Source organism: Ascaphus truei, unplaced genomic scaffold (genome assembly GCF_040206685.1).
Source record: "Ascaphus truei isolate aAscTru1 unplaced genomic scaffold, aAscTru1.hap1 HAP1_SCAFFOLD_517, whole genome shotgun sequence".
In the NCBI taxonomy this organism is placed as follows: domain Eukaryota; kingdom Metazoa; phylum Chordata; class Amphibia; order Anura; family Ascaphidae; genus Ascaphus; species Ascaphus truei.
In genome coordinates, this window is record NW_027456848.1 from 85,001 (window position 1) to 107,044 (window position 22,044).

General features: G+C 50.2%; 1 long non-coding RNA gene across 1 annotated transcript in view; it reads left to right on the top strand.

Annotated features, from left to right (window-relative positions):
- The window catches only part of LOC142485033 (uncharacterized), a 41,912-nt gene extending 39,419 nt beyond the window's left edge, over positions 1 to 2,493 (top strand). Inside the window, exon 3 of the long non-coding RNA XR_012798351.1 lies at positions 2,451 to 2,493. This is a non-coding gene — a long non-coding RNA (uncharacterized LOC142485033). The remainder of the gene's footprint in view (positions 1 to 2,450) is intronic.
- Positions 2,494 to 22,044: the final 19,551 nt, after the last annotated feature.

Consider the following 22,044-nt stretch of genomic DNA (forward strand, 5'->3'; position numbering starts at 1 on the left):
TCTCTCTCTCTCTCCCACTCTCTCTCTCTGTCACTCTCTCTCTCTGTCACTCTCTCTCTCTGTCACTCTCTCTCTCTCTGTCACTCTCTCTCTCTCTGTCACTCTCTCTCTTTCTGTCACTCTCTCTCTTTCTGTCACTCTCTCTCTGACACTCTCTCTCTCTCCCACTCTCTCTCTCTCCCACTCTCTCTCTCTCCCACTCTCTCTCTCTCCCACTCTCTCTCTCTCCCACTCTCTCTCCCTCTCCCACTCTCTCCCACTCCCTCTCTCTCCCACTCTCTCTCTCTCCCACTCTCTCTCTCTCCCACTCTCTCTCTCTCTCTCTCTCCCACTCCCTCTCTCTCCCACTCCCTCTCTCTCCCACTCTCTCTCTCTCCCACTCTCTCTCTCCCACTCTCTCTCTCTCCCACTCTCTCTCTCTCCCACTCTCTCTCTCTCCCACTCTCTCTCTCTCCCACTCTCTCTCACTCTCACTCTCTCCCACACTCTCTCTCTCTCCCCCACACACTCTCGCTCTCTCCCCCACACACTCTCACACTATGGATCTGGATATCTTAACTGCCCTATACTACACTGAAATAACCTATACTGCTTACTTCCAGATCTGACTCAAGCTTCACACGGAAGACATCGAACCCCCCCTAACCCAGAAGACAGGTAACGAACACTTCCCCTCCAATGTATAACATTGCGGGAATGAGGGTACCTGGACTTTGAGGGTCTGCGGATCAGGTAAGATCCCAGACGGGATTGCTGCTTTAAATATTGTGAAGCGGGGACGTCCAGACACTAGTTAAGGGGTGCAGGAAACTAGTCATCCACATCTGGCTTTTTTTTTCTAGATTTGACATTTATACACACACACACACACACACACACACACACACACACACACACACACACACACACACACACACACACACACACACACACACACACACACACACACCAAGGACTAATTGTAGTATAATGTAATACAATAAATAAACTAATATCAAAAACGAATGTTCTTACTAGGAATTTATTCAATTTATGGCTTTTTTTAAAATGCGTGGCTGGGGGCGGGACTAGAGGCGGGGTTGGGGGTGGGGTTGGGGGCGGGACTAGGTGGCGAGTAGATTTTTTGGTTCGGCGAGTAGATTTTTGGGTGATTTGTCAAGCACTGTATATATATATATATATATAGTCAGATAAGGCAGTTGGCACTCCAATAGGTGCTGTTAAGCCACAGGTGCACGTCCCATATAGAGAATGTAGTTATACGTTACCGTTCCAAGGATTGGTAAACAAGAGACAGCACTCAATGTTGAAGATCAAAGTGTATTAGTGAAAGCAAAAATACATCCAGAAACCCAACGTTTTGGTCCTACAGAATGGGACCTTCCTCAGGGGGATACAAAGGGGGAGGAAGGTCCCATTCTGTAGGACCAAAACGTTGGGTTTCTGGATGTATTTTTGCTTTCACTAATACACTTTGATCTTCAACATTGAGTGCTGTCTCTTGTTTACCAATCCTTGGAACGGTAACGTATAACTATATATATATATATATATATATATACATATATATATGTGTGTGTATATGTGTATATATATTTACACACACATATACACACACATAATGTTATAGGTTAGCGGTGCGTGAACTGGGGGGCGGGAGATTTGTCTGGGGGTGCGCGGGCGGGTGCATAGGTCCCGCGCTCCTCCCCAAGGCATTTAAATGAAATGCCGGGGATCACGTGAGGCCTCTGCAACAGTAACACTGACCGGGATTCAGACACGTCTCCATGGCAACGTGGCATCAAATGACACCGCGGGGTCATGTGACGTCACTCGACCCCGGAGTGTGCTGGCAGGTAGGAGAGGGGGCGCAAGACCGGGGGAGGCCAGGCAGGGGGACGCAGCTTCAGAAGTTTGCGCTCCCCTGTTATAGATTACCATGCCAACAAATTGTAATAGTGCTACAGGGATCAATAAATATTACATTTAATACTTAATTATTGTGATGTTTCTAATCTACTGTGTGTTACAAATAACATTAATATCTTACAACTGAATACATTGCAATAATGTGATACCTATTTATTTGTGATTTAAAGTGTGTTACATAGTGATAAATTATCTAATAAATAAATCTTAAACTAATCCCACACAGTGACTACTTAATTCTGTGAATAAATGTGTTTTTAATGTCATTACTATGAAGGAGATGAAGATATAGTGTATATATAAATTCCTACCTGCAAACGCCGTCTTAGCCTGTCAGAATACGCGCAGAGTGACCTGTCGTGACACGTCAGGTCACTCTGTAACCGAACCCGGATCTGTGACGCATATGTACTGAGGTGGGGTTGGATCCCCCACGGTTATTTCTTGTTTTATTAATAAATAATTTACTATATTTTAATCTCTGGTGCGCATTGTGTGCATTTTTCTTCTTGCCTGCACAGTGCTTCAGATGCTGCATCTGAAAAAATGCCGGTGGATCGGGATGTGAGGTAGGGAAGTGACGTCCGCGCCGGAACGTTATTGCCACGCCTCCAAATATTCATTGCCACACCCCCAAATCGCGCCGAAGCATACCCTGCAAAGCCATAAAAAAGCTCAGACTTCAGCAAGTGTATTGCAGCGTGTGCGCCTTCCCTCCGTCTGAAATACTATAGACGCAGCCTTATCGACGCTTACTAAATAGGCCCGTGTCTCTCTCTCTCTCTGTGTCTCTCTGTGTCTCTGTCTCTCTCTCTGTGTGTCTCTGTCTCTCTCTGTGTGTCTCTGTCTCTCTCTGTCTGTCTCTCTCTGTGTGTCTCTCTGTGTCTCTCTCTCTCTCTCTGTGTCTCTGTCTCTCTCTGTGTGTCTCTGTCTCTCTCTGTGTGTCTCTGTCTCTCTCTGTGTGTCTCTGTGTCTCTGTGTGTGTCTCTGTGTCTCTGTCTCTCTCTGTGTCTCTGTGTCTCTGTGTGTCTCTGTTTCTCTCTGTGTATCTCTGTGTGTGTCTCTGTATCTCTGTCTCTCTCTGTGTCTCTGTGTGTGTCTCTGTGTCTCTCAAATCAAATCAGCTTGATTGGCATGTCAAAAAAACATTTCAGTATTGCCAAAGCATGAGTAATAGGGGGTGTGGGACAATGATTACACGAATACTAGGGGGTACGGTATAATGGTTATACAGTACATTACTTTTGTCTCTCTCTCTCTGGGCCTCATGCAGAGAGCATCGTTATTTCAAAATTCGCCATTTTTTGTACAATTTCGCGCAGAAACCGGCAGAAAATGGCGAGTTACGAAAAACGCGCCATTTTGTTTTTTCTATTGCTAAAACTCGCCTCGCGGCTGGCGAGAACCTCCGTCTCGCCATTTTTAAAACTCTCCGAATGCAGAGAGGTACGAACGGCATGTAGCGGCTGTTCGCGCCAGGGAAATGGCGCGATTTTCTCATTTTTGCCGCGCCAGGAAAAGTTGGCAATAAAATGGCGCTCGCCGCCTATAGCAAAGGGGGGAAAAAAGCCGCGATTTTTTTTTTACACATTTCTGAAGCGCGCATCTTTCCCATTCAAACTCGACACACGCATCCATGTTAAACATAGCAGAATTCGCACTTTTCTGCATATGGAGAATAAAACTCTCCAAAAAAGCTACTTTTTATGAAATTCGCCAATTTGAAAATTCTATGCTCTCTGCATGAGGCCCTCTGTGTCTGTCTCTCTCTCATTCTCTGTGTCTCTCTCATTCTCTGTGTCTCTCTCATTCTCTGTGTCTCTCTCATTGTCTGTCTCTCTCTCATTCTCTGTCTCTCTCTCATTCTCTGTCTCTCTCTCTCATCCCTGTATGATAGGTATGTTCCAACTCTATTTTTTGCTCTTCTTTTCCGTTTGAGAGGAGGGAGTCCCTCACCTCTTCAGCCACACACCAGGAACGCTGGATTGCTTTCAGACGCTCGGAGAGGCGGATACAGTCGTGGATTGCAGGCACTGATTTATCTGGTAAGTACCGCAAACATGCTTGAACAAGGGCCGTAGACATTTTATTTGATGGTTTAGATTACCATTGTCTGTGGTTGTTAGTTATTGGTATTAGAGTTTTTTGATGTTGTTACGAATCAAGTACATTTTGAAGTAGTAATCCCCTCCGAACTGGGCATTCCTGGCCAATAATGCCCTGGCTGTAAGAGTTGAAGGGCCCAAGCAAAGCCCCCACCTCTATACACACTAACACTGCAGGGGCATCAAAGTGTCTCATTGTCATGGCAACGGGGGGTGTCACGTGATGTAATTTGTTTAATAAATTATTTTTTAAGGTGTCCCGGTTTTTCATTTTCGAAATCTGGTCACCCTATGTATTTATGCTGCATTCAGTGTTGTAATGTGCTGTAATTGGGTTACATGGCGTACATAGTGTATATACCGCATTCAGGGTAAGTGCTGTATGTGGATTATAAAGTGTATATATGCTTCATTCAGGGTTATAAAGTCGTTTATAGAGTATATACTGCATTCACGGTTACGTGCGGCATGTGGAGTATAAGGTGTTATAATGTGCTTTAATTGGGTTACATGGCGGGTATAGTGGATATACTGCATTCAAGGTTACGCGCCGTATTGGATTATAACGGGTATATATGCTACACTCAGGGTTATAATGTGCGGTATTTGGGTTACAGGGGTGTATACGGTACCGCAGTGGTGGTGGCGTGCTGTATTTGGATTATATGGTATACACTGCGATCATGGTTACGTGCTGGGTTCTGAATATAATGTTTATAGACCACATGCGCGGTTACATGACGGGTTTGGATTATATGGTGTATATACTTATCCCCCCTCATCCACTGATGAAGTGACCACATTGCGTCACGAAACGCGTATGGAGAGGGAGGAGCTAGAACTGACACGGTCTTCAGAAGCAGGAGCATAGCGATCAGGAGAGACGCCAGAGTGTGACATCAGAGTGTGACATCACGAGGCGTAGCGCGGGCTGGCGGCAGTTACCCAGAGAGGTGAGCAGAGCACATTCTGCAGTGCTGGCCACCTCAAGCTGAATCTCGCAGAGTAACTACTGAGAGTTAGACGCCACTTCAGGGTTTGCAAACAACAATAGCGCCATCCTCCCAGAAGCCTGCCTACCTGATTGTATCAAGCTGCGGACAGCACGTTGTCAGCTGTTTTTACACAGCCTGGTTTATGTGAGTAAGCCCTTGGCTGTTTTTTATTTTTATTGTAATAAATTTTTATCAATCTGCACCATCATCTTCCATGTTATTTCCTTTCTGGGAACACATGGGAACTATGACCAAGTGGTAATGCTGTGAACAGACAGAAAACCTGGAGGATAGACATACAACACGTGGCATTCGTGATATCTGGAAGAGAAGAGGTTAAAAGCACAGATTGTCTCAAAGGAACAATAACACAGCAAGTCTGTAAGTTCATTACTTTAATCTGTTGTGGAGTTATTTATGGATTCTTGTGGCTGCGCAATGGTCTTTTCCTTTTTGTCCATTACATACTAGGAGGAGTTCGGAACCAGCAGCCAGCAATTGGATCACCATCGCTCCATCAGCTGGAATATTGAAAAGAACTTTCCATATCTATATGGACTAATCATTGGACTGGGGTATTGTTGTAGCCTGAAGCGCCGGGTCATTACATTTTTTGTACAAAAGATAGGGCGATGGAAGTCTAACAGATACCGGTCCTATATCAGGCCCGCATTATCTGGTATTTAGCGTGCTTGGATAAACCCCCTCATCCTCTTTATGCCTTCACAGACGCCGCACCCACTTGGATAATCGGAGACTCGCTTATACACTGGGCAGAGAAGCGGGCCGTCAAACGCCCATGCGGGGCTAACCTCGGGTTGCGAACGGAGGAGGCAAATGTGGTATGGGGGGGAGGTAGGGGGCTGCGGTGGGCTCAGTTGCTCCCGCGGCTAATGGTGATGGGCAGGGATAGGAGGGCGCCGCAGATCTTGCTCCTCCACGTCGGGGGCAACGACCTGGCCGCTCGACGCTACTTCGAGCTGGTTAATTCAATAAAACACGACCTAGCCCTCATGCTCGCCCGTTGGCCAGAAGTACAGATCGTTTGGTCGGACATATTGTGCAGGAGAGTGTGGAGGGGCGCAAGGGCACCGGGCGCCATCGACTGAGCGCGGGTCAAACTGAACAAGATGGTGGGGAAGTTTGTGACGCAGTGTGGGGGATGGCAGATCACCCATCCCGAGTTCGACAACAAGTCAACTGGCCTGTTCCCGGCCGACGGCACACACTTATCCGAGATAGGGGCGGACTTGTTCAATAACGAATTGCAGGAGGGGCTGGAGAGGGTCCTTGCGGGGTTGGCGGCACGGTCTAATTTAAGGAGGTTTAAATAGAGCCGTGAGTGGCGGCAGTTCAGGGGTAAGTGCTTGTCCTTGCCAGATGGGCTTGGGGCGGGCGTCGACCGGGGGTAGGAGCGATTGGGCGGGGTCAAGCTAACGTGACACCCGGGAACCCACTCGCGACAACGGCCGGCTCTTTAGGGGTCGGCCGGGTACGGGGGTGGCAGGCCAAGGCCTGGCTGACCCTCTGACCCCACTCTGGCTTGGACTAGCGCTTACTCCAGTATTATGATTGTTAATAAACAAAGCCGCAGCCTTTTATACCTCCAAACTGAGTCTGTCATTACTTGTCTGTTATATGTGGGTACCGTTTCCAAGTGGGAGGGGGTCCCTCGCAGCCTCCCTGGTCAAGCAATCCCTCCAGCCAATTAGGCGAGGGAAGCCCATGACCAGGGGGCAAGCCCCCCTCCCCCCTCACCTCGCTGGGATCTCTGGGCCGCCGTCGCGGCCCCCCCTGGGGGGGGGAGGGGACAGGCCTAGGGCAGTACAAAAGAGACAGCCGGGAGCTGAATCTTCCATTCTGCTCCCGGTCTGCTGCGAAGTTCCCACCCACCCACCCCATTAGCAAGACAGTCGGGGGCAGACGCTTGCCCCCGGCCACTCCGTGGAGTATTTACAATTCCCTTGGTGATAAGCTGTCTGCACTACCTGTAAGCTGTAACATGTACCATCATATTTTACAGGGCAGTGTCCGAAGATCTCCCGAGAAACAAAGGACTGAAGTTCCTTCAGGAGGCTCCAGTTGGTCATTTTACCACTGTCGCGGCGGCAGTTCGGGGGTAAGTGCTTGTCCTTGCCAGATGGGCTCGGGGCGGGCGTCGCCCGGGGGTAGGAGCGATTGGGCGGGGTCAAGCTAACGTGACACCCGGGAACCCACTCGCGACAACGGCCGGCTCTTTAGGGGTCGGCCGGGTACGGGGGCAGAAGGCCAAGGCCTGGCTGACCCTCTGACCCCACTCTGGCTTGGACTAGCGCTTACTCCAGTATTATGATTGTTAATAAACAAAGCCGCGGCCTTTTATACCTCCAAACTGAGTCTGTCATTACTCGTCTGTTATATGTGGGTACCGGTTCCAAGTGGGAGGGGGAGGGGGTCCCTCGCAGCCTCCCTGGTCATGCAGGAGACAGAAAGGTAGATAGAGACACAGACAGAGAGCTACCAGAGAAGGTGTTACATGGGTGAGTGCTGAGTTATTACTGTGACTCTCTGATGCTAACATGACATTAGGTTCTGGGCTCTGCGTCCCACACATGATGAACACCATGACTGTATAAAACTGAGGGGTACATATATATGTATATATATATAGCAACTGTAAATATTACTGTATGTTCATTTGCATGTCTTAGACAGGTCTGCAACCCTGTCTTTCCCCATTATCACCCAGCATACAGCGCTTCCACTGCAGCAAGGGATTCTGGGAAATGACATGCAAATGAGCACTCAGTGCCACCTTTTGTCTCAAGCTCGTATTACACAAGCCAATCCTCAAGCCAATGCATGCTGTTTTAAACACAGCTTTTAGACAGAGGCTGGGATGAGATGCAAAGCCATTAAACCCACTCACAGACATTTTTTTTTTTTTACGGTTCACATATTAACAACCATTTAGTATCATTTTACAGAAAATAATAAACCGAAAACATCACTATACAATCCTTATATTGCCAAGACAAAAACCAACCCAAAGGCACAAAACCATTCTAAAAAGCCAAACAAAACAACACATTCCAAGGCATCATCTGTGCATCTACTACCAAACACACTCAATGCAAAAAAATATGGTTACTTCCCATTTCTACACGCGACTTTTCGTACTTTCCACAGGACATTTAACATTGCATCTAATTACTTCACGTGTCCCAGCAATTTCTCTAACGCCTCACGGATATGATACGTACTACATTGTATTCCTAATTTTCTTACTTCCTCTTTAGACACCTCTGCTTTTGGGAACTGTACTTTCAGCCATTCCGTTTTTGAAACATTTAACCCTAAGTCACCTGCCTCTTTATTTATATTATTTATCACCTCTTTTACATGCCACTCCCTCGCCTTCCTTTCTCTCTCGCTTTCATAACTTACTTTTGTTCTTCCACTAAGGCCTGCCTTTTCTCCTTTTCCCCCTTTACTTTCCCTAATCTCTCCCCCTTCAACCCCACTCTGTTGGCCTGCCTTTCCATCACTTTCATTCCCACTTACTGCACTTACACTTCTCTGTATTTTAGTTCCCTCCACGCTTATCTGGCTTTGTGAGGACGAGCTATTGCCCTCACTTCTCTCCTTCTCTCTCACCTCTCCCCTAGCCTCTTTTATTTTAACCCACTGTACATGCTCCTTTTTTAATTCTTCATACTGCTCTTTTGTCAGCTGTTTTCTTTGGTACATCAGTTTTTCTAATCTTTCTATTATCTGTTCCTCACTACTCCCCCCATGCTGCTTCCGAAAAATACCAACCCAAAACAGAACATCTCCCACTGCGTCTTCAAAATGTTCCATCTTCACTTTTAGGGTTACTTTCCCTGATATTTTTACAACTTTACCCTCTACACCTTCCTCTCTAGGCTCCCCTTTACTCTGGCTATCCTTATCTTCCTTTGTTTCTATCCCTTGCAGATTTTTACGCTTTTGCGCTTTTTCCCTCCTATTTCCATTTCCTCCTCCAAGACATCATGGGGACCTTCCCTCCCCCTCTGTGCATCTTGAAACTCCATACTTTCTGCCCAGCTAGGTTCCACCACACTCAATGACCGTATTTACCCCTCCCCCGCATCTTTCTGATGCACTGTTCCCGTCTCCTCCCCTCCCCCCACCTCCAGTTTCTGGGCCAAGGAGTCCAGAAAGAAATCTTCCTCTTTTTTCTCCACGATATCACTTATAGAACCCGCCAAACCCTCTATTGGGCCACTTTCTACCCTTTCTTCTCTTCTTAAATCCTCCTCATACATTGCTGTTATAGCCGGATCAAGCCCTCCCTCTTGGGAACTCTCATCTCAAAAATTCCCTGACCCTCAACTGTCTCTTCCTCTTCTTCTAGCACACTGTCCCCTTTAGCTGTCTGGGCATTTGTCCTTTTAGTGCACTGCCGTGCCAAGTGTCCTTCCTCTCCGCAAAGATGGCATCTCTTAGGGACACCACAGTTGGCTGCAGTATGTCCCTCTTCCCCGCAATTACGGCACACAATTCCCGTTTTCGTGCAACCCTCCTTTGTATGTCCATAAGTGTGGCAATGCCTGCAATATAGAGGCTGTCCCGGGTAAAACAAAAATCCTCTGTCTCCTCTAATATTGAACATGGCCGGTGGGTGTGTAACTCCTCCCACACATGATGGATCCCGTCTGAACCGTACCCAGAAACGTCTCTTCCCGTTGAACATGCCATACGGATTTTTTAGTTCTTCACCTCCTCTAATCATTTCACAATACTGTTTCAAAAAACACACAATCTCCTCTTTCCTTGCATACGGAGTGTACATGTGAAGTACAAGTGGTCTCTCCTCCAGCATAAAACTTGGGATTACCTTTACATGCAAATGAACATACAGTAATATTTACAGTTGCTTTATGCTTTACTGTGGAGGGTTTTTGTCACTTTTTTACCCACCATAACCTTAATAGTAGTGGTGATTACCTAGTCTAGTCTCAAACCTGCTTTGCCATTAAGACCAACCCCACACTGATGAGACCCATTAAGGTCGAAACAGCTGTGTATCTGAGCCTGTGTCCCCTTGGCCTTGAGTCATCGTCCCTTCGGGGACTAAAGACTCCTGCTGCTTTTGGGGGGGCACGCCATCTCGAGCTAAGAGGAGTGATCCTGAGCGAGCGGTTCTGAGCGAGCGGATGCGGAAGTGAGGGGCCGGCACCTTTGCCCTGGGACATCGCCTTTACTGGCTAAAGTCCCTTGCTGCTTTTGGGGTGCCGCACCTGAGCTTGAGAGAGCAGAGATGACGTCACAAGCTGGAATGCGCAATTCCATTCGGTTCCTGATCGAGGAGACCGAGAGAAGTCGAGTGAACCTGCTGTGGATAGTGGAGAAGGTGCTGAAGCAATTGATCGGTCTGGACACTGAGAGGATCTTCTGCCTTCAGGATTTCCCTGCACAGGGGATTTATGACCTGACCTGTCATCAAGAAGCGGATGTTTGGTGCACTTTTGAAAAGTGCAAGGAGAAGTCTGGTGACCCGATCTTACATGGCATCAAGGTAATTCCAAGTTTTATGCTGGAGGAGAGACCACTTGTATTTCACATGTACAATCCGTATGCAAGGAAAGAGGAGATTGTGACTTTTTTGAAACGGTACTGTGAAATGATCAGAGGAGGTGAAGAACTTAAAAACCCATATGGCATGTTCAACGGGAAGAGACGTTTCTGGGTACGGTTGAGACGGGATCCATCATGTGCGGGAGGAGTGACACACCCACCGGCCATGTTCAATATAAGAGGAGACAGAGGATTTTTGTTTTACTCGGGACAGCCTCTATATTGCAGGCATTGCCACACTTATGGACATACAAAGGAGGGTTGCAGGAAAACGGGAATTGTGTGCCGTAATTGCGGGGAAGAGGGACATACTGCAGCCAACTGTGGAGTCCCTAAGAGATGCCATCTTTGCGGAGAGGAAGGACACTTGGCACGGCAGTGCACAAAAAGGACATATGCCCAGGCAGCAAAAGGGGGCAGTGTGCTAGAAGAAGAGGAAGAGACAGTGGAGGGTCTGGAAATTTGTGAGATGGAGAGTTCCCAAGAGGGAGGGCTTGATCCGGCTATAACAGCAATGTATGAGGAGGATTTAAGAAGGGAAGAAATGGTAGAGAGTGGCCCAATAGAGGGGGAGGTGGAAGTGGAAATAATGGACACGACCGGACACAAGAAAGGGGCGCAAAAACGAAGTTTACAAAGTGACAATGATGTTTGTACAGTTGATGGGGAGGGGAAGAGTGAGCTACGGCAAGATAAGGTGACGAAGTCAAAGTTTTGTGCGCTGGATTTGTCCAGTATTGACGTTAGTAGGGAAGAGGAACAGACCGTGAGTAAAGGAAAAGAGGAAAATAAGAAGTTAGATAGGGAAGCGCAAGAAACTGAGGAGAAGGCAGGCCCTGGTGGTGCGAGTGGAAAAGGTAAAGAGGGAAAGAGTAAGTGTAAAGGGTTTGTTGTTAGTGGAAGCAAAAACGAGTCTTCGCAAGGGATAGAAACAAAGGATGATAAGGATTGCCAGAGTAAAGTGGAGCCTAGAGAGAAGGGTGTAGAGGGTAAAGTTAAAAAAGTATCAGGGAAGGTAACCCTAAAAGAGAAAATGGAACAATTTGAGAACGCAGTGGGAGATGTTCTGTTTTGGGTGGGTATTTTCCGGAAGCAGCATGGGGGTAGTAGTGATGAACAGATAATAGAAAGATTGGAAAAATGATGTACCAAAGAAAACATCTGATAAAAGAGCAATATGAAGAATTAAAAAAGGAGCATGTACAGTGGGTTAAAATAAAAGAGGCTAGGGGAGAGGTGAGGGAGAAAGAGAGTAGCGAGAGCAACAGCTCGTCCTCACAAAAAAGTCAGATAAGCGTGGAGGGAACTAAAATACAGAGAAGTGTAAGTGGAGTAAGTGGGAACGAAAGTGAAGAAAAGGCAGGCAAAAAAGGGATTGTACAGGCAAAAGAGGCAAATTCTGCGGGAGATAGTAAGGGGAGGAGCACCCAGGGAAAGGATGAAGTAGGGTTTACAAAGGAAGAGGTTTTGCACAATCAACTTGCGAGGGGATTTGGGCGGAGATATTGGGATGTGAAAGAGGCAAGGGACGGGTATGAAAAAAGTGTGATGTCTGGATTCCAGTTAGAGGAAAGTAAGAGAGGTTTGGAACGTATGGAGAAAGAATTAAAACAGATGATCGCATCACTTGAGAATAGAGAAAGGGTTTTTGTTTTTAAATGGAAGAATCTTGAAGTATATGGTTCTTATCTTTGTATGATGTTTTGATTATAGGGTTTTTTCGTAAAGTTATGTTTTTTTTTTCCCTTCTGAAAAGTTTATCTTTGTGTTTGTATATATCTGAAGGATGAAGGAAGAAAATGTAAATATATTATGTTTTGGTGTCTTTCTAATGTTGGGTGACTGTTGTCACTATGGTGTGTTTTTTTGGTTTCCAAAAAAGTCTGTAAACTTAAAAAAGTTGTTGAATAAAAAAGTTAAAAAAAAAAATGGTTGAAACATGTCTGTGAGTGGGTTTAATGGCTTTGCATCTCATCCCAGCCTCTATCTAGAAGCTGTGTTTAAAACAGTGTGCATTGGCTTGAGGATTGGCTTGTGTAATACGAGCTTGAGACAAAAGGTGGCACTGAGTGCTCATTTGCATGTCATTTCCCAGAATCCCTTGCTGCAGTGGAAGCGCTGTATGCTGGGTGACAATGGGGAAAGACAGGGTTGCAGACCTGTCTAAGACATGCAAATGAACATACAGTAATATTTACAGTTGCTTTATGCTTTACTGTGGAGGGTTTTTGTCACTTTTTTACCCACCATAACCTTAATAGTGTGTGTATATCTATCTATCTATCTATCTATCTATCTATCTATCTATCTATCTATCTATCTATCTATCTATCTATATCTATATCTATCTATCTCTATCTATCTATCTATCTATCTATCTATCTATCTATCTATCTATCTATCTATCTATCTCTATCTATCTCTATCTATCTATCTATCTATCTATCTATCTATCTATCTATCTATCTATCTATCTATCTATCTATCTATCTATCTATCTATCTATCTATCTATCTATCTATCTATCTATCTATCTATCTATCTATCTATCTATCTATCTACTATATATTTGTGAAAGTGTTCTGTGGCCGTGTCTGTATGTGTCTCCCTGTGTCCCCTGTGTCCCTAGCGGCAATCCCATTGGCTCCCTTGGCCCGCCCCCGCACACCTCTCATTGGCCGGACACACACATACACTCACACAGAGATACACACACACACACGGAGACACACACAGGCAGGACACGGAGACACACACAGGCAGGACACTGAGACACACACAAAGATACACACACACTGAGACACATACAGATACACACACACACACACACTGAGACACACACAGATACACACACACACACTGAGATACACAGACAGGACACAGATAGACAGACAGGACACATACACATATACAGACAGGACACACACACACACACCACCCCCCCCCCTCTGTCCGTCCCCCCCCATCACGTGCGCCGCCCTGCACCGGCTCCAGACGGAGTGGAAGAGCGGCCCTCCTATCCCAGCCGCTTCCTTACCTCCCCGGCGCTACCTCCCCCTCAGGTAAGTAACTGCGCGTCCCGCCTCAGCTTATGGCGCCAGTAACTCTCCCATTTCAGGCGCGCAGCCTCGCGCCTCTGGCCCACACAGGCCCACACAGGCCCACACAGGGCGCTTCCTGCCGCCGGCTGCACGCCTCACTCAGCCGGACGGCACATCGGGGGACAAGTGGGCGCCGGCGGGGGGGAGCGCGAGTCACGGGGAACGGGGGGGGGGGGCGAGCCGCGAGTCACGGTGAACGGGGGGGCGAGTCACGGGGAACTGAGGGGGGGGGCGAGCCGCGAGTCACGGGGAACGGGTGGGGGGGCGAGTCACGGGGAACGGGGGGGCTTTGTGTTTTTCAATCAGATCGCCCAACAAATGTAACCCCCCTTCCTTGGGCTAATGTGAACTAATAGTAATAGCATGTTTATTAGGCCAAGGGGGTGATGTAGCGAGGCAAATTGTTGCAAGGTCTTTGCGCCCAAGTTTGGTGCCGGGATTTGAAGGGTGACAACAGGAGGAGTTAGGGAAGAGTTCCCCCGCGTTATACACGGCTGTAGCAGACGTTTTTTGTGTGTGCGTTATGAGGGACGTAATGACACCTGCCTTAACTGTCCAAGCAGTGTGTCGATCCCCCCCCTCCCCTTTCTCCCCCCCCCTCCCCTTTCTCCCCCCCCCCTCCCCTTTCTCCCCCCCCCCTCCCCTTTCTCCCCCCCCCTCCCCTTTCTCCCCCCCTCCCCTTTCTCCCCCCCCTCCCCTTTCTCCCCCCCCTCCCCTTTCTCCCCCGCTCCCCTTTCTCCCCCCTCCCGCTCCCCTTTCTCCCCCTCCCCTTTCTCCCCCCTCCCGCTCCCCTTTCTCCCCCCTCCCGCTCCCCTTTCTCCCCTCCCGCTCCCCTTTCCCCCCCCGCTCCCCTTTCCACCCCCCCCTCCGCTCCCCTTTCCCCCCTCTGCTCCCCTTTCCCCCCCCCCTCCGCTCCCCTTCCCCCCCCCCTCCGCTCCCCTTCCCCCCCCCTCCGCTCCCCTTTCCCCCCCCCTCCGCTCCCCTTTCCCCCCCCCTCCGCTCCCCTTTCCCCCCCCCTCCGCTCCCCTTTCCCCCCCCTCCTCCGCTCCCCTTTCCTCCCCCCTCCTCCGCTCCCCTTTCCTCCCCCCCTCCGCTCCGGGAGTGTCTCTAGCTTTGAATCATTACAACTCAAAGCTGGATACTGATTGGCTCACACACATCAGGGGGTGTTCCAACCCATATCCACCCTTTGGATTAACATGCTCAAAGGTTGCTTAGGCCTGCCCCTGAATATTGCTACTATACTCAGAGCTGAAATGCAAACAGGCTAACTGAAGGAATTAACCTTTCCACTGCCTGTTCTAACAGGACTGACAGAGGAAAGGCCCAGAATTAGCAATAGATGCCGAAGGCCAGGCTATATATATGTAGAAAAACACTTTATGCCCCATGTACAGTAAGGCTGAGTTCAGCGTAGCTGCTGCGGCAGCGTGCGTCCACGCGCACCTCCCCCGCGTGCTCCTGCAGCCTGGTGATCTGTGTTCAGGCTGCAGGAGTCGGGTCGCGGCATTTGGGAGCTTGGCGGGGGGAACGTGTCATGGAGCTGGTTCGCTGAACCAGCTCACGTGATGCGACTGCAGCCCCAAATATCATTTCTGGTTACAGCGGCGTCAACGCTGCACTTTACCGCCGGTGGAGTTTTCAGTTTGAACACTCCCACCAAACAATCTGAAATTGCGACGGACGTGCACACGCACGCGTCGCGTAGCAGCCACCCCGAACACGGCCTTAGAAAGGCAGCCAGTAATGTAATGTGTGTTTTAGCATTTCTTTGCATGCAGGCACAGTAATTCACTTAGCTGCGTTGTCTGCAGAGAAATGCAGGGTCGTGACAAAGAGCTGGGAGCAGCTAAGTGCCGGGACAAATGGTGAGCGGGGAAGGGCTGATTATCAGGTCCGGGGACGGACTCCCAGCGCGGTAGAGTCTATACACATAATATATAAAGCTTGGCCCCCTGCAGAAGCAATCCCTCCAGCCAATTAGGCAAGGGAAGCCCATGACCAGGGGGCAAGCCCCCTCCCCCCTCACCTCCCTGGGATCTCTGGGCCGCCATCGCGGCCCCCCCCGGGGGGGGGGGGGGCAGGCCTAGGTCAGTACAAAAGAGGCAGCCGGGAGCTGAATCTTCCATTCTGCTCCCGGTCTGCTGCGAAGTTTAGTGTCCTCTCCTCTCCTCCAGGTGAGTTTGTAGTCTCCCTTTGGGCCCGATCGCAGCATCCCCCCCCTCCGCCTCCGCTATGGCTGTCCAGGGGATAGTTGCGAGGCGGCCGGGGAGTGCTGCCACGGGGGATCCCCCTACCGCGCGGCTCTCCCTCCCTCAGCCTCCGTGGCTGGCCTGCTCGGCAGGCGGGGAGGGGGGGGCCTCCGGCGAAGGGGGGGATCCGCCTGCCGGACCAAGGGATAGCTAGTGGGGATCCCCCTTACCGCGTGGCTCTCCCTCCATCAGCCTTGGTAGCTGGCGGACGGGGAGGGGGGGCCTCCGGGGAATGGGGGGATCCCCTTGCCGGTACCAGGGAATAGCCAGGGGGGATTCCCTTGCCACGTGGCTCGCCCTCCATCAGCCTCTGCGGCTGGGGAGGGGGGGGCCAGAGGGAGGACGAGGAGAGGCACAACAACCCCCCACGTTTTTTTGCCACGACGGTTCCCCCAACAGAATGGCCGTGGGTATCCCCCAACCCCCCCCCCCCCCCGGGGTTGGAGCACGGGACACTCAGTGGGGTTACATGGCAGTGGTATAATGTGCTGTAATTGATTTCTTTCAACATTGGATAAAGTTATGATCAATGCTAGAATGGCCGTGGGTATCGCTGCATACCGCATTCGTAGTGACAGCGGGCTGTATGTGGGGAATAAAGTGTATACACCTCAGTGTGGTTATAATGCGTTGTATTCGGGGTATGGTTATAATGCGTTGTATTCGGGGTATGGTTATAATGCGTTGTATTCGGGGTATGGTTATAATGCGTTGTATTCGGGTTATAAGGCATACGAGCTGCATTTGAGGTACAATTGGCTGTAATTGGGTTACATGGCGTATATTGTATTTGGATTATAGGGGGTGTGTATATACCGCATCCGAAGTTACAATGGGCTTTAATGGGGTGACATGGTGTATATAGTGTGTATACTGCACTCGTAGTTACGTTCTGTACGATAGGGTGTGTATAGGTGCTGCATTCGCCGTTACAATGTACTGTAACTGGGTTACATGGCGTATATAGTGTATATACTGCATTCACGGTTACGTGCTGCATGTGGAGTATAAGGTGTATTTATGCTGCATTCAGTGTTGTAATGTGCTGTAATTGGGTTACATGGCGGGTATAGTGTATATACCGCAGTCAGGGTTAAGTGCGGTATGTGGATTATAAGGTGTACATTTGCTGCACGCAGGGTTATAAGGTGTCGTAATTGGGGTACATGGCGTATATAGAGTATATACTGCATTCACGGTTACGTGCTGCATGTGGATTATAAGGTGTATTTATAGAGTGACCATTCGTCCCGGTTTTGCCGGCACAGTCCCGTTTTTTTCTGTGCTGTCCCGGTTGACAGTCCGTCCCGGAAATGTCCCGGGTTTTGCCCCTGGTGACTGGTACCGAGCGTGAGTCGGCGGCGGTGCGCGGAGGCGGCAGCATGAGGAGGATGCGGCGGTGCGCGGAGGCGGCAGCGTGTGGAGGATGCGGCGGTGCGCGGAGGCGGCAGCGTGAGGAGGATGCGGCGGTGCGCGGAGGCGGCAGCGTGAGGAGGATGCGGCGGTGCGCGGAGGCGGCAGCGTGAGGAGGATGCGGCCGTATTTTTTTTTTTCCCCAATAGCAGGATGCCGGGGGCGGGGCTTTAGAGTAGAAGCAGGGGATTGGTTGGAGGTTAGGATATGCCGGGGGCGGGGCTTAGTATCAGGGACGGATGTAGTGTGTGTGTGTGTGTGTGTGTGTGTGTGTGTGTGTGTGTGTGTGTGTGTGTGTGTGTGTGTGTGTGTGTGTGTGTGTGTGTGTGTGTGTGTGTGTGTGTGTGTGTTTTCACCAGAAGGAAGGCTCACAGCTGGCAACTGAAACTGCCGGCAGACTGGAAAAAAGCCTCACTACTTCTGGCTCCCTACAGTGGCATTACAGGTAAGCCCCATGTCGCCTGTGTGTGTGACTGCCCCCTTCCCAGTCTGTGTGTGTGACTGCCCCCTTCCCAGTCTGTGTGTGTGTGTCTGCCCCCTTCCCAGTCTGTGTGTGTGTGTCTGCCCCCTTCCCAGTCTGTGTGTGTGTGTGTCTGCCCCCCTCCCAGTCTGTGTGTGTGACTGCCCCCCTCCCAGTCTGTGTGTGTGACTGCCCCCCTCCCAGTCTGTGTGTGTGACTTCCCCCCCTCCCAGTGTGTGTGACTGCCTCCCCTCCCAGTCTGTGTGTGTGACTGCCCCCCTCCCAGTCTGTGTGTGTGACTGCCTGCCTCCCAGTCTGTGTGTGTGTGACTGCTCCCCTTTCCAGTCTGTGCAAGTGTGACTGCCCGCCTCCCAGTCTGTGTGTGTGACTGCCCCCCCTCCCAGTTTGTGTGTGTATGACTGCCTGCCTCCCAGTCTGTGTGTGTGACTGCCCCCTCCCAGTCTGTGTGTGTGACTGCCCCCCTCCCAGTCTGTGTGTGTGACTGCCCCCCCTCCCAGTGTATGTGTGACTGCCCCCCTCCCAGTCTGTGTGTGTGACTGCCCGCCTCCCAGTCTGTGTGTGTGTGACTGCTCCCCTTTCCAGTCTGTGCAAGTGTGACTGCCCGCCTCCCAGTCTGTGTGTGTGACTGCCCCCCCTCCCAGTTTGTGTGTGTATGACTGCCTGCCTCCCAGTCTGTGTGTGTGACTGCCTCCCCTCCCAGTTTGTGTGTGTATGACTGCCCCCCTCCCAGTCTGTGTGTGTATGACTGCCCCACCTCCCAGTGTGTGTGACTGCCCCCCTCCCAGTGTGTGTGTGACTGCCCCCCCTCCCAGTGTGTGTGTGACTGCCCCCTCCCAGTGTGTGTGTGACTGCCCCCCCTCCCAGTGTGTGTGACTGCCCCCCTCCCAGTGTGTGTGTGACTGCCCCCCTCCCAGTGTGTGTGACTGCCTCCCCTCCCAGTGTGTGTGTGACTGCCCCCCCACCCAGTGTGGGTGTGTGACTGCCCCCCACCCAGTGTGGGTGTGTGACTGCCCCCCTCGCAGTGTGTGTGTGACTGCCCCCGCACCCAGTGTGTGTGTGTGTGTGTGACTGCCCCCTCCCAGTCTGTGTGTGTGTGACTGCCCCTCCCTCCCAGTGTGTGTGTGACTGCCCCCCTCCCAGTGTGTGTGTGACTACCCCCCTCCCAGTCTGTGTGTGTGTGACTGCCCCCCCTCCCAGTCTATGTGTGTGTGACTGCCCCCCCTCCCAGTCTGTGCGTGTGTGACTGCCCTCCCCCTCCCAGTCTGTGTGTGTGTGACTGCCCCTCTCCCAGTCTGTGTGTGTGTGACTGCCCCCCCTCCCAGTGTATGTTTGACTGCCCCGCTCCCAGTCTGTGTGTATGTGTGACTGCCCCCTCCCAGTCTGTGTGTCTGTGTGTGTGTCTGTCTGCCCCCTGCCACTGTGTGATGCCCCTCTCCCAGTGTGTGTAAGTGCCCCCTCCAAGTCTGTGTGTGTGTGTGTCTGCCCCCTCCCATTCTCTGTGTGTGTGTGTGTCTGCCCCCCTCCCATTCTGTGTTTGTGTGTGACTGCCCCCCCTCAGTGTGTGTGTGACTGCCCCCTCCCAGTGTCTGTGTGTATCAGTGACAGAATGTATACAGACACCAACCCACTCACCCACTCACCCACTCACCCACGTGTCAGTCAGTCACCCACGTGTCAGTCAGTCACCCACCCATATGTCAGGCAGTCAGTCACCCACCCACCCACGTGTCAGGCAGTCTAACATGTCAGTCAGTCACCCACCCACGTGTCAGTCAGTCACCCACCCACGTGTCAGGCAGTCAGTCACCCACGTGTCAGGCAGTCAACCCAAGTGTCAGGCAGTCACCCACCCAAGTGTCAGGCAGTCTCCCACCCACCCCCCCAAGTTTCAGGCAGTCGTACTGAGCCACTAATTGAGCCAGCTGTGCTGAAGTAGGGATATCCTAAAAACCTGGCCTGTGTGCGGCCCTCGAGGACTGGAGTTGTGCAGGCCTGCCCTAGAGAAAGTGCAGCGCACCATGATCCAGAGAAGAGGCAGGTCTGGCAAAAATCTATCTTTATTAGAAAGTCATAAAAACAAGGGATGCAACCCCACCCCACTCTGCCACATAACCAGGATGCTGACACCCACCTGATGACGTCAGAGCTACCATATGGCGCCCCCTAGTGACGTCAGACGTCTAGGTCTAAATCCCTGGCAATACAGCATAGAGCTGCCTTGGAGGACTGCAGCCACAGCCACACATGGGGGAGTGTTCAGTCTGGGGAGAGGTGTGGCTGAGGCTGCAGTCCTCCAAGACAGCTCTATGCTGTATTGCCAGGGATTTAGACGTCTGACGTCACTAGGGGGCGCCATGTGGTAGCTCTGACGTCATCAGGTGGGCGTCAGCATCCTGGTTATGTGGCAGAGCCGGGAGGGGTGAGTATCAGGGGGGGTGGTATATATTGTGACTGTTTTCTTGTGTTTGGTAGCCTTCACCTTGAGAAAGGCTGTATTTGACTGCCGAAACGTTGGACTTTATGGCATATTAAACCTCCTTTGAGTAAGACCGTGTGCCTGCTTCTTCTTCTTTGTCCGGCTACAGGAAGGGTCAGGAGACAGGGAGGACAGAGGCAGGAGAACCCCATCTGGCTCCGGCCTTGCCTGTCCCTACGAATACAAACATACAACCCCTCACTGAATAACATAGCCCTAACCCCATGTAATAATCCTGGGTGTAAACAAAATAATGGTTTTATGAATATTGTAATGGTTTATTAGGGACCTAGGAGGTGGCCAGTGGGGCTGTTATGTGTATTTGTGTTTATTGTGGGTAGCGGGGGTGGGTGAACCGGGTATTGGCCCCAAGGATGGGTGTTTAGGCCTACCGGGTGGGGGGGTAGTGGGAGGGGTTAACCCCTTCATTACCTTAGCGGTATTAACCGCTAAGTTAAAGAAGAGGTTAAGTCATCCCCCAACCCCCTGGCAAGGCCTAAACACCCAGCCAGGGCCAAATACCACCTTCTCCCACCCCCGCTACCCACAATAAGCCTGGCACGGGTGTATAACCTCTTCATTGCCTTGGCGGTAATGAAGTTGCCTGTAAATGCATTTTTTATGCATGGGATTCATGCCGGGGGTCTCTGATGCTGATATTAATGGATATCAGCTCCGGGATACATGCATTTTATTTTCATCGCAGCTTCACCCCACCTTCTTGCCTACTTTTGTGGCTGGACAATTTGGAGAAGAAACAGCAATTTTAAAGTGGCGATCAGCCGCAATAAGCTGATCAGGGCTTATAGAATTGAGCGTGTTTGAAAAACTGGCGATCAGTGCCGAAAAGTGGCTTATCACCGCGCATCTGCAGATTTTATTTATTTATTTATTTTCCGGCAAAAAAAAAAACGGTTATTTTTGCTCTAATCGCCAGCTTCTCTGGGCTTACTGAATCGCTGTAGGCGATTACTGCATGAGGGCCTTAGGGAGGATTTGTTCCTGTAAAGTACACCTAGTTTGGCATAGGATTTGGATGTCAGGGTATCAATGTGCAACCCAAATGTTAAATGGGAGTTGAACTATATGCCCAGATATTTCAAACCAGTAACAGGGGCTAGGATGGTATTAGAGCTGGTTTTTATCTGAAGCTCTGTCATTGGTAGCTTTAGCAATTTAGCTCTGGTCCCAAATACCATTGTTACAGTCTTGTCAGTGTTTAAAATCAGTTTGTTTTGGGAAATCCAGTTTCAAGTCTCAAAAAATCAGATTGAAGTATGTGTTCAAGGTCAGAGAGGCGAGGGCTGCGTGCATATAGGATAAGATCTAAGGCCTCTCACAATAACCCGTTAGGAATATAAATTCCTCATCTATCCGACATAAGTATAAAATATACTCTACCTAGACCCCTAATACAGAGTTACCCACCTTATACGGGAGCAGCTGCCAGACGAGTATACAGTAGTAAATGTATCTTATTTCTTTTGCCACTGGAGGGCAGCGTGGAGTTACACGGAGTGGCGCCCGTAAGGACGACGTGCCAGTTAGGCGGAAGGAGAAGCGCACACACTTTTATGTGAAACGGATATATTTGGGGAGGGATTTTGTAGTCTGAGTGAGAAAATTGATATTTTGTCACAATGGAAAAATTAACCATTTAAATATGCACAGATTTTATCCCACTTTTGGAA